We start from the raw sequence: 13606 nt of genomic DNA, 5'->3' as shown, positions 1-13606 counted from the left end.
CACATCCCTTCCCTCAGCAGGACGGTGGCACAGTGGTTAGCACACTGCCTCACAGCGGCAGGGACATGGGTTCAATCCCAGCCTCGGGTGACTGCGTAGAGTTTGCACGTTCTCGCCGTGACTGCGTGGATTTCCTCTGGGTTCTCTGGTTTCCTCCCACAGTCCAGAGATGTGCAGGTTAGGTGGATTGGCCATGATAAAATTACCCCTTGGTGTCCAGGGATATGCAGGTTAGGGGAGGTTACGAGGATAGGGCGGGTGAGTGGGCCTAGATGGCGTGCTCTTTCAGAGGGGTGGTGCAGATTTGGTAGGCCAAATGCGCTCCAAAGATTCTATGTTTCCCCTTTAAATTCCTGACTAACATTCTTCAAATCACAAAGGAACTATTTACAAAAATATAAGGTGGCCCTCAAAACAGTCTCTTATCGGTTAAGTCGGTCAGGGGACCTCTTAATCCTTTGAAAGCGAAGCAATCCATTGCCGGGTGCTTCAACAGTGAGATGTAACTTCAGTTTGAACTTCAGGGGGTTGACTATCAATTTGCGAAGGTGCATCCATACAGGTAATTTCCTCAGTTGCCTCTGGAACATTACTGTGATATTCCTAGGGGTAGCTTGCTGTGGCATCACTCTCACCCATAGCCATATCACCGACAAGACACTAGGGCCAATTTATCTCAGTGGATCTGTGTGTGGTTCCCTTCCCCTAAAATGGTCCAGGTGTTCTTTTAGTTTTCTCTCTTGAACCTCTATCTCGTATGATACTGGACCTGTTTTGACCACGACCGTTCCCGGGATCCAATTTGGGCCAGCACCAATATCCTTCACATACACCAAATCGTCCACCTCAAATATTCTTTCAGCTTTCTTTGAGTCATGGTGTTTTTTCTATTTGTTCTGTTTTGTCTCCACCCTCCCGCCAAATTCGGAAATATAAGATCTACCATGTTCTAAAATATCTGCCCATTAGTAACTCGGCGGGTGTAACACCTGCGGTGACATGAGATGTTGCTCTTTAGGTGAGCAGGAACCAGGCCAATCTGGGTTGTAAAGGTTCTGATGACTGTTTCTTCATGGCCGCTTTGAATGTCTAGATGGCTGTCTCGGCCAGTCCATTTGAAGCAGGGTGGTAGAGAGCAATCCTAGGATAGGTTGAGCGCCATTGTTCCACCTGAAACGTTGGAGTACACCACTAATAAAAGCAGTCCCATTACCTGAGACCAGAACCTTAGGCATCTACGGGTGGCGAACGTCTGTTGCAATTTCTGTACTGTCGCTGATGAGGTCATGGACTTCATTTTGTATATTTCTAATCATTTGGAGTGAGCATCTACAATGAGAAAGGACATGGAGCCTATAAATAGGCCCTCAAACTCGACGTGTAGTCTCACTCAGGATCGATCTGGACACGCCCACAGGTGCATGAGTGCCACGGATGGCAAGTGTTGCTGCATTTGACACTAGTCACCTTGCTTGACATGATTCTCTACGTCTCGGGCCACCACACGTAACTACGTGCGAGCATCTTCGCTTTTGTCATCCCAGGATGGACACATTGGTGATATGGCTATGGATGAAAGTGATGCTGCAACAAGGAATAATATTCCAGGGGGAACTGAGGAAATTACCTGTATGGATGCACCTTCGCAAATTGATAGTCAACCTATTCAGGTTCAAACTGAAGTTACATCTTACTGTTGAAGCACCCATCACTGAATTGCGTCACTTTCAAAGGTGTAACTCCTGTAACAATAGCTTCCTAGCGGAGGTGGGATGACTGCCCTTGCTTGCCATAATAGTGCACCATCTTCACAACATAATTCCTTTTCAATTTGAGAGTAAGCTTCTTCAACACTGAGTAGTGAGGCCGTGGAATGCCCTACCTGCTACAGTAGTGAACTCGCCAACATTGAGGGCATTTAAAAGTTTAATAGATAAACATATGGATGATAATGGCATAGTGTAGGTTAGATGGCTTTTGTTTCGGTGCAACATCGTGGGCCGAAGGGCCTGTACTGCGCTGTATTGTTCTATGTCTATGTTCTATTAAAGCACTCAAGGCTTAGGCGATCGGTCTTTTTGCACCATCTTCCATTTAATGGGCAAAACCAACCCTTTTACATAAAGGAACACATTGCAGGTAAGGATGACCTCTTTTGATGGGTCAAGATAGGTCAAGAGGCTGAATAACTGTTAAGCTGGTTTAACCTATTCACAGCTTTCTTGCTGATGCTCCTTTCAATACCACCTCTTGAGTATGATGTGGAGATGCCGGCGTTGGACTGGGGTGGGCACAGCAAGAAGTCTTACAACACCAGGTTAAAGTCCAACAGGTTTGTTTTGATGGAGGAGCTGCACTCCGAAAGCTAGTGATTCCAAAGAAGCCTGTTGGACATTAACCTGGTGTTGTAAGACTTCATTCTGTACCTCTTGAGTAGTTAGGGTTAGGTTTAAGGTGAGGGAAACACACATTGTGGAAAGATTAGGAAGACTCACCATTCCTAAAAAGGAATTCAATTCTGATGTATTTTGGGGGGCTGGTTAGAACATAGAACATTGAACAGTACAGCACAGTACAGGCCCTTTGGCCCACGATGTTGTGCCAGCCATTTTCCTCCAGTCCAGGCAGCATCCTGGTAAATCTCCTCTGTATCCTCTCCAAAGCATCCACATCCTTCCTATAAAGAGGAGACCAGAACTGGACACAATATTCCAAGTGTGGTCTAACCAGGGTTTTATAAAGCTGCAGCAAAACCTCGCGGCTCTTAAACTCAATCCCCCTGTTAGTGAAAGCCAACACACCATACGCCTTCTTAACAACCCTATCAACCTGGGTGGCAACTTTGGATGGGATCTATGTACGTGGCCCCCAAGATCCTTCTGTTCCTCCACACTTCCAAGAATCCTGCTTTTAACCCTGTATTCAGCATTCAAATTCGACCTTCCGAAATGAATCACTTCACATTTATCTAGGTTGACCTCCATCTGCCACCTCGCAGCCCAGATCTGCATCCTGTCAATGTTCTGTTGTAACCTGCAACAGCCCCCGACACTATCTACAACTCCGCCAACCTTCATGTCATCGGCAAACTTACTAACCCACCATTCCACTTCCTCATCCAAGTCATTTATGAAATCCACATAGAGCAGAGGTCCCAGAACTGACCCCTGCGGCACACCACTGGTCACCGACCTCCAGGCGGATTACTTTCCATCTACTACCACGCGCTGTCTTCTTTCGGCCAGCCAGTTCTTTACATCCAGACAATCAAATTTCCCTGTATCCCATGCCCCCTGAATTTCTGAATGAGCCTACCAGGGGGAACCTTATCAAATAGTGTAGGTTAGATGGCTTTTGTTTCGGTGCAACATCGTGGGCCGAAGGGCTGGTACTGCGCTGTATTGTTCTATGTTCTATGTTCTAAATGCCTTACTGAAATCCATATACACCACATCCACTGCCCGACCTTCATCAATGAGGCTTGTGAGGCATGACCTACCCCTCACAAAGCCATGCTGACTATCTTTAATCAAACTATGTTTTTCTAAATAATCATGAATCCTATCTCTCTGGATGCTTTCCAGTATTTTGTTCACCACAGATGTAAGACTGACTGGTCTGTAATTCCCAGGGATTTCCTTATTCCCTTTCTTGAACAGGGGAACAGCATTCGCCTCCCTCCAATCATCTGGTTCTACTCCAGTGGAGAGTGAGGTGGCAAAGATCATCGCCAACGGCGCAGCAATCTCCTCCCTTGCTGCCCGTAGTAATCTTGGGTATATCCCGTCTGGTCAGGGGACTTATCTATCCTGATGCTTTTCAAAATTTCCAGCACATCCTCCTTCTTAATATCAACCTGTTCGAGCCTATTAAACTGATTCATGCTGTTCTCATAAGCAACGAGGTCCCTCTCTCTAGTGAATACTGAAGCAAAATATTCATTTAGGGCCTTCCCGATCTCCTCAGACTCTAGGCACAAATTCCCTCCACTATCCCTGATCGGCCCTACTCTCACTTTGATCATATTTTATTTCTCACATAAGTGTAGAATGCCTTGGGGTTTTCCCTAATCCTTCCCACCAGTGTTCTTTCATGCTCCCTTCTAGCTCTCCTAAGTCCATTTTTCAGTTCCTTCCTGACTACCTTGTAACCCTCTAGAGCTGTGCCAGATCCTTGCTTCCTCAACCTTATGTAAGCTTCCTTCTTCCTCTTGACAGAAGCTCCACTTCTCTTGTCACCCAAAGCTCCTTCACCTTACCATTCCTTCCTCGTCCAAGTGGGACAAAACTATCCATAACTCGCAGCAAGTGCTCCTTAAACAACCCCCACATTACTGTTGTGCAATTCCCTAAGAATATCTGTTCCCAATTTATGCTCCTCAGCTCCTGTCTAATAGCAGTATAACTCCCCCCCCCCCCCCACAAATTAAATACCTTCCCATACTGTCTGTTCCTATCCCTCTCCATGACTATGGTAAAGGTCAAGGAGTTATGGTCACTGTCACTGAAATACTCTCCCACCGTGACATCTGACACTGGCTTGGTTCGTTGCCAAGCACCAAATCCAATATGGCCTCCCCCGTAGACGGCCTATCTACACATTGAGTAGGGAATCCTTCCTGGACACACGTGACAAAATCTGCTCCATCCAAACCATTTGCACTAAGGAGATTCCAGTCAATATTAGGGAAGTTGAAATCACCCATGACAACAACTCTGTTACTTCTGCACCTTTCCAAGATCTGCTGCTGTAGCCACCTGAGTTGGCCAAGTCCCGAATTAAAATCGACAACAGCAAATGCCGAAGGGCAATTCAGCCAACACAGGCAGAAACCAGCAGGTGCAAGTTACTGTGTATTAAACTCTGCAAAAGCCCAGACAGCATCGATACAAGCAGCCATCTGCATAATAATGTAGCAGCCATCTACATACTAATAAGCAATCCCCGGGAACAATAGCAACATTTGGGACAAACAAAGCTAGACCAGACCCCCCGGCGCCAGCAGGAGCCAACATAGAAGAGGTTAACGAACACCTCAAGACCGCCCATCGATCAGGGAATCGCTCCAGTATTGGAGAAATCGAACCAAGCGATTGAAACAAAGTCCAATCACCTAGAACCAGGTACAGGATCCGCCCCGAAAGGTGGGGAGCCCCTGGGGACTATAAAAGTTAAGCCCCAAATTCAAATCGTTCTTCTTGACCGGGTCACCCAGCAACGCTAACCAACCTTGACCGTGACCGGTTCAACTGCCGCCGGTGTCCAGTAAGTCTTAAGTCAACGCTCGCTACGAGATAGGCGCTCTTAGCTACCAATCCGTACCAACTTCAAATCCCGCAGACTCAGAACCCGAACGAAAGGCCATTTGTTCCCCTGACCTGGTGGGCCAGTCCGAAGCTAAGTATAGGCCTGTTAGTTATAGAAGTAGCTTAGACGTAGAATTTGTGCATGAGTAGCGATCACTGTGTATAATAAATGTGCTTTGATTTGAATCTTACTAATCGGTGTATTGAGTTATTGATCATTACTTGAACTTGAACCTCGTGGCGGTATCATAAAGATACCTGGCGACTCGAGAGCAAAGGTTATAAAACAGAGCCAATTGAACCAACCAAAAGTTAGTAACACCACCCAATCTGCTCTTCCATCTCTCTGCTGCTATTGGGGGGGGGGGTCTATGGAAAACTCCCAATAAAGTGACTGCTCCTTTCTTGTTTCTGACTGCCACCCATACTGACTCAGTAGAAAAACCCTCCTCGACTACCTCCTTTTCTGCAGCTGTGATATACTCTCTAATTAACAGCGCCACTCCCCTCCTCTTTTACCTCCCTCCCTATTCTTCTTAAAACACCTAAACCCCGGAACATCTAACAACCATTCCTGCCCTTGGGAAATCCATGTCTCCGTAATGGCCACAACATCATAGTTCCAAGTACTGATCCATGCTCTAAGTTCATCTCACTTATTCCTGACACTCCTTGCATTGAAACAGACACACTTTAACCCATCCCACTGAGTGCAACTTTGCCCTATCAACTGTCTATCCTTCCTCACAGACTTGTGTAGCGCACAAAGACTCCGAGAGACGAATAGAGTGAAGTCAATGAGGCTTTATTAAGCGTGACTGTTCCCCCGCAGTTCAGTAGTAGACTGCCTGCGGGGGAGGACTCCTAGTACTTATACTCCGCCTTCAGGGCGGAGCTAGAGGTCAACGTCCAACCAAGACCCGGGATCTGTCAGCCAATGACATCACGGCTTCACAGTCCCACATGACCCCTAATGCATACTACCACATTCACCCCTTGTTAAAAATGAACCCGCGGGGTGATGCTTCGCATGGTGGTAAGGGTTTACAAGGCTGGTCCTGGGAGGAAAACTTTCGCATGTTATTACAGTATGTACAAGGTTTTTTTTTTGTTTCAAACTATTTACAGTAATCGTCAGGAAAAGACAAAATGTTCTCGTTAAAAGTCCACATATTGTACTGTTAGATCGACGCCACGAGTCGGTCGGGCGGTCTGGTCGTCCATGTCGATCGCCTCGGCCCCGGTGGTGGTGGTGGTGCTTGTTCCGGTGTTGTCGTCTCCGGGAGCCTTACGGTTTCAGCTTGGGCTTCGTTCCTGGTCGGGCCTGGGAGGGGGACTGATCCTCCTGGGAAGGGGGCGGTCGCGGGGTGCGGCGGTGGCAGGAAGGCGGGGTTGGGTGATTGGTGTCGGGGGGGGGGGTGTGTGTTGCCGGCGGGCGCCAGATCTCGCAGGGAGACCATGTCCTGTCGGCCGTCGGGGTACTCCACGTAAGCGTACTGCGGGTTCGCGTGAAGGAGGTGAACCCTTTCGACCAACGGGTCCGACTTGTGCGCCCGCACATGTTTTCGGAGCAAGATGGGTCCTGGGGCCGCCAGCCAGGTCGGCAGCGACGTTCCAGAGGAGGACTTCCTGGGGAAGACAAGGAGGCGCTCATGAGGCGTTTGGTTAGTGCTAGTGCACAGTAGTGACCGGATGGAGTGGAGGGCGTCCGGGAGGACCTCCTGTCACCGTGAAACTGGGAGGTCCCTGGACCGTAGGGCCAGTAGGACGGTCTTCCAGACCGTGCCGTTCTCCCTCTCTACTTGCCCGTTCCCCCGGGGGTTGTAGCTGGTCGTCCTGCTCGAGGCTATACCGTTGCTGAGCAGGAACTGGCGCAGCTCGTCACTCATGAAGGAGGACCCCCTGTCGCTGTGGACGTATGCGGGGCAACCGAACAGTGTGAATATGGTGTTCAGGGCTTTAATGACTGTGGCCGCGGTCATGTCAGAGCAGGGGATGGCGAATGGGAAGCGGGAGTACTCGTCCACCACATTAAGGAAGTATATGTTGCGGTCGGTGGAGGGGAGGGGTCCTTTGAAATCCAGACTAAGGCGTTCAAAGGGGCAGGAAGCCTTAATCAGGTGCGCACCGTCCGGCCTGAAAAAATGCGGTTTGCACTCTGCGCAGATGTGGCAGTCCCTTGTGACTGTACGGACCTCCTCTAAAGAGTATGGGAGGTTGCGGGACTTAATAAAGTGGTAGAACCGAGTGACCCCCGGGTGGCAGAGGTCCTCGTGGAGGGTTTGGAGGCGGTTAATTTGTGCGTTGGCACATGTGCACATTGTGGATAGGGCATCGGACGGCTCGTTCAGCTTTCCGGGACGATACAAGATCTCGTAGTTGAAGGTGGAGAGCTCGATCCTCCACCTTAAGATCTTGTCGTTTTTGATTTTGCCCCGCTGTGCATTATCGAACATGAAGGCTACCGACCGTTGGTCCGTGAGGCGAGTGAATCTCCTGCCGGCCAGGTAATGCCTCCAATGTCGCACAGATTCCACTATGGCTTGGGCTTCCTTTACCACTGAGGAGTGGCGGATTTCTGAAGCGTGGAGGGTTCGGAAGAAAAAGGCCACGGGTCTGCCCGCTTGGTTAAGGGTGGCCGCTAGAGCTACGTCGGAGGCGTCGCTCTCGACCTGGAAGGGGAGGGACTCGTCGATGGCGCGCATCGTGGCCTTTGCGATATCCGCTTTGATGCGGCTGAAGGCCTGGCAAGCCTCTGTCGACAGAGGGAAGGTCGTGGTCTGTATTAGGGGGCTGGCCTTGTCTGCGTACTGGGGGACCCACTGGGCGTAGTATGAAAAGAACCCCAGGCAGCATTTTAGGGCTTTTGAGCAGTGCGGGAGGGGAAATTCCATGAGGGCGCGCATACGTTCGGGGTCGGGGCCTATTATCCCATTGCGCACTACGTAGCCCAGGATGGCTAGCCGGTTTGTGCTAAAGACGCACTTGTCCTCGTTGTACGTGATGTTCAAGGCTTTGGCGGTCTGGAGGAATTTTTGGAGGTTGGCGTCGTGGTCCTGCTGATCGTGGCCGCAGATGGTCACATTGTCGAGATACGGGAACGTGGCCCGTAACCCGTGTTGATCAACCATTCGGTCCATCTCTCGTTGGAAGACCGAGACCCCGTTTGTGACGCCAAATGGGACCCTTAGGAAATGGTATAATCGCCCGCCTGCCTCGAAGGCTGTGTACTTGCGGTCACTTGGGCGGATGGGGAGCTGATGGTAGGCGGACTTGAGGTCCACGGTGGAGAAGACCTTATATTGGGCAATCCGATTGACCATGTCGGATATGCGGGGGAGAGGGTACGCGTCTAGTTGTGTGTACCTGTTGATGGTCTGGCTATAGTCTATTACCATCCTTTGCTTCTCCCCTGTCTTTACTACTACCACCTGTGCTCTCCAGGGACTATTGCTGGCCTGGATTATGCCTTCCTTTAGTAGCTGCTGGACTTCGGACCGGATGAAGGTCCGGTCCTGGGCGCTGTACCGTCTGCTCCTAGTGGCGACGGGTTTGCAATCCGGGGTGAGGTTTGCAAACAAGGATGGGGGTTGCACCTTGAGGGTTGCGAGGCCGCAGATAGTGAGTGGGGGTATTGGGCCGCCGAATTTGAAGGTTAGGCTCTGTAGATTGCACTGGAAGTCTAATCCCAGTAATGTGGGGGTGCAGAGTTGGGGAAGGACGTAGAGCCTGTAGTTTTTGAACTCCCTCCCTTGCACCGTTAGGGTAACTATGCAGAAGCCTTTGATCTGTACGGAGTGGGATCCTGCAGCTAGGGAAATCTTTTGTGCGCTGGGATGGATGGTCAAGGAACAGCGTCTTACCGTGTCGGGGTGGATAAAGCTCTCCGTGCTCCCGGAGTCGACTAGGCATGGTGTCTCGTGCCCGTTTATCAGCACCGTTGTCGTCGTCGTCTGGAGCGTCCGGGGCCGAGCTTGGTCCAGCGTCATTGAAGCCAGACGTGGTTGTAGTGGTTGAGCGTCTTCTTCGAACCCCGTGGAGCCGTCGACACTGGGGTCCGTTGTTGCCGTCCAAGATGGCGTCGGGGGTGAACAAGATGGCTGCCCCCATGCATCGCACATGGCTGGGGGGTCACAAGATGGCGGCGAGGGTGGACAAAATGCCCGCCCCCATGCGTCGCACAGGTCTGGGGTGGTCCAAGATGGCGGCGCCCTTCCTCCCCTCGTGGTGGCCGGGACACAAAATGGCGGCGCCTGCGGGTCGCACATGGGGCGCTGGGGGGGGTTGGGGAGCGTTGGGAACACGCAGGACTCCCTCTTCTCTGGGGACAGCGGTGGCCGGGACCCACAAGCGGTAGCGCCGGCGGGTCATACATGGGGCGCGGGGGGGGGGGGGGGGTTGGGGAGCGTAAACGGCGTGCAGGGCTCCCTGTTCTCCGGGGAGAGCGGTGGTCGGGACCCAGAGTGGTTGCGCCTGCGGGTCGTACATGGGGCGCTAGGGGGGTTGGGGAGCGTAAACGGCGTGCAGGGCTCCCTGTTCTCCTGGGACAGTGGCGACCTCGCGGGACCGGCACACAGCCGCGAAATGGCCCTTTTTCCCGCAGCTCTTACAGATCGCTGCGCGGACCGGGCAGCGCTGCCGGGGGTGTTTCGCCTGGCCGCAGAAATAGCAGCGGGCTCCCCCGGTGCGACTTGGCGTTTGGACCGCGCAAGCCTGTGGGGTGTCGGGGGGGGGTGGGTTTGTCGCGATGGGTGCGTACGGAGCCCAATGGGCTGCCGCGCGGTCGGGTCCGTAGGCGCGGGTATTTCGCGCGGCCACGTCTAGGGAGGCTGCTAGGGCCCGTGCCTCTGAGAGTCCTAGCGACTCTTTTTCTAGAAGTCTTTGGCGGATTTGGGAGGAGTTCATACCTGCCACAAAAGCATCGCGCATTAACATGTCCGTGTGTTCATTTGCGTTCACCGGCGGGCAGCTGCAGGCTCGTCCCAAAATTAGTAGCGCGGCGTAGAATTCATCTATCGATTCTCCGGGACTTTGCCGTCTCGTTGTAAGTTGATAGCGAGCGTAGATCTGGTTTACTGGGCGGACATAGAGACTTTTTAGTGCTGCGAACGCCGTCTGGAAATCCTCTGCGTCTTCGATGAGAGAGAAAATCTCCGTGCTTAACCTCGAGTGCAGGACCTGTAGTTTTTGGTCTTCTGTGACCCGGCCGGTGGCTGTTCTGAGGTAGGCCTCGAAACAAGTCTGCCAGTGCTTGAAAGCTGCTGCCGCGTTCACTGCGTGGGGGCTGATCCTCAGGCATTCCGGGATGATCCTGAGCTCCATAGTCCTTTAGTCACGCTTAATAAATTGTAGCGCACAAAGACTCCGAGAGACGAATAGAGTGAAGTCGATGAGGCTTTATTCAGCATGACTGTTCCCCCGCAGTTCAGTAGTAGACTGCCTACGGGGGAGGACTCCTGGTACTTATACTCCGCCTTCAGAGGTCAACGTCCAACCAGGACCCGGGATCTGTCAGCCAATGACATCACGGCTTCACAGTCCCACATGACCCCTAATGCATACTACCACAACTTGCTGCATACTATTTCTGCCTGTTCAACAGCTACCCTATCCTCTGATCCATAGCTCTGGTTCCCATCCCCCTGCCAAACTAATTTAAACGCTCCTGAAGAGCTCTAGCAAACCTCCCGCCAGGATATTCGTGCCCTCCAGTTTAGGTGCAACCCGTCCTTCATGTACAGTTCCCACCTTACCCAGAAGGGATCTCAATGATCTACATATCTGAAACCTTCCCTCCTGTACAGCCCTGTAGCCACATGTTCAGCTGCACTCGCTCTCTGTTCCTTGCCTCACTAACACGTCGCCCCGGTAACAATCCTGAGATTACTACTCTGCTCATCCTGTTTTTTAGCTTCCAACCTAACTCCCTAAAATCACTTTTTAGATCCTCATCCATTTTCTTAACTGTGTCATTGGTGCCTATGTGCACCACGACTTGTGGTTGCTCCCCCTCCCCCTTAAGAATCCTGTAGACTCGATGTGAGACACCCCTGAACCTGGCACTCGGGAGGGCAGCACGGTAGCACAATTGGATAGTACATTGGCTTCACAGCGCCAGAGTCCCAGATTCGATTCCCCGCTGGGTCACTGTCTGTGCAGAGTCTGCACGTTCTTCCCGTGTCTGCGTGGGTTTCCTCCGGGTGCTCCGGTTTCCTCCCATAGTCCAAAGACATGCAGGTTAGGTGGATTGGCCATGATAAATTACCGTTAGTGTCCAAAAGGTTTAGGAGGAGTTATTGGTTTACGGGGATAGGGTGGAAGTGAGGGCTTAAGTGGGTCGGTGCAGGCTCGATGGGCCGAATGGCCTCCTTCTGTATATGTTCTATGTTCTACCTTCCGGGAGTCTCGTTCGCGACCACAGAATCTCCTATCCATTCCCCTAACCATTGAGTCTCCTATAACTATCGCTTTTCTATTCTCCCCCCTTCCCTTCTGAGCCACAGTGCCAGGCTCAGTGCCAGAGACCTGCCCGCTATGGCCTTCCCCTGGTAGGTTCCCCCCTCCCCCCCCCCCCCCCCAACAGTATACTTATTTTGAATGGTCACAGGGGATCCCTGCACTCTCTGCCTGGTCCCTTTCCTTCCCCTGACTGTAACCCAGCTATTCTTGTCCTGAACCTTGGGTGTGGCTACCTCCCTGTAACTCCTCTCTATCCGAAGTTCATCCAGCCCCAGCACCAGCTCCCTAACGTGGTCTCCGAGGAGCTGGATTTGGGTGCACTTCCCACAGGTGAAGTCAGTGGGGACACTAGTGGTGTCCCTTACCTCCCACATCCTACAGGAGGAGCATGCAACTGCCTTTACTTCCATCCCAAAGAAATTAACGATTAAACACCCGTTAGGCCCTTAAAAAAATTACTGCTGCTGTTCTCTCAAGTGAATCCTCTAAAATTGGTGATTCTGCTGAATGATACAAATATGGCTTGCTGCCCCCTAAAAAAAACAAGTCATACCTTACGGAATGAAGCTGAGATTCTGCCCTGTGAACCAACTGCAACTCCGCCCTACGACTCTGCTGCCAGGCAGCTGCACTCTTTGTAAACTCCCGGCTCCCCTCACACTCTTTGAGGAAATGGTTCATCCTGAATTGTTTTGGTCTTCCCCTCCATAGGGAGCAGCCCTTTGGTGTTTACCCTGAATCCTAAGTACATCACGTCATGAGCTTGTAATGTACATTTTCCTCTTTTCAGCCTCAATCCGCCCATCTTAAATCTTTTTGACTTCTTTGCGACATTCCTATAATCAATACATCATCTAGATGGACAATCAGCTTGGGTGGGTCCTGTAGTAAACTTTTCATTGTGTGATGGAATATCACACAGACCAATGAGACTCCAAAGGGTAACCGGTTATAATGGTATAAGCTTTTGTTGGTGTTTATGGTAACAAATTCCCTGGAGGTTTCATCTAACTCTAAATTGTTGGGACACATGACTCAAGTTTGGTGTGTGTTAAAGGGCCCCGCTAATTTAGCATTTAAATATTCAATTCTTGGTTTTGGGTACTGGTCCAATTTGGTTGCCTGATTCACAGTTAGTTTGTAGTCCTCACATATTCTAGTGGTTACATCAGGCTTCACACTGGCATGAATGGAGCCAAGCACTGTACTGTTTTTTTGGAATGTTTTTATTCAAATGTTTTCCATTTTATACATGACACCAAAACAACACAGCACCCCAATCACAAATCCCCCCATACAGAAAGAAAATAAAGAGCTAACCCCCCTAACACCTTCTCTCTTACCCTCTGCCACCATCCCCCACCCCCACCCCCCCCAGCTCCCAGCAACTAACAGTGACCAACTGTTTCAAGTGCACGATCAATGGCTGCCATCTTCGGTAGAACGCTTCAATTACTCCCCACGCAGTGTACTTGACTTTCTCGGGGTATGGAAACTCCATCAGATCCCCAAGCCACACTGAGACCCTGGGTGGTGAAGCTGAACTCCACCCCATCAGCACTCGCCTCTGAGTAATCAGCGAGGTGACAGCCAGGACATCGACCCCCTCCCCCTGTCTGCAGCTCCGACAAGTCTGACAACCAAAATATGGCCACGAAGGGAGACGACTTCGGTTCAATGTTCAGAATAACTGATTTTAAACAAAATAAATCTAACCTTTATTGTCACAAGTAGGCTGACACTAACACTGCAATGAAGTTACTGTGAAAAGTCGCAAGTCGCCACATTCCGGCGCCTGTTCGGAAACACAGAGGGAGAATTCAGAATGTCCAGTTCACCTA

The sequence above is a fragment of the Scyliorhinus torazame genome, chromosome 4, assembly GCF_047496885.1.
Source record: "Scyliorhinus torazame isolate Kashiwa2021f chromosome 4, sScyTor2.1, whole genome shotgun sequence".
NCBI classification, from domain to species: Eukaryota; Metazoa; Chordata; class Chondrichthyes; order Carcharhiniformes; family Scyliorhinidae; genus Scyliorhinus; species Scyliorhinus torazame.
This window is presented reverse-complemented; position numbering follows the sequence as displayed.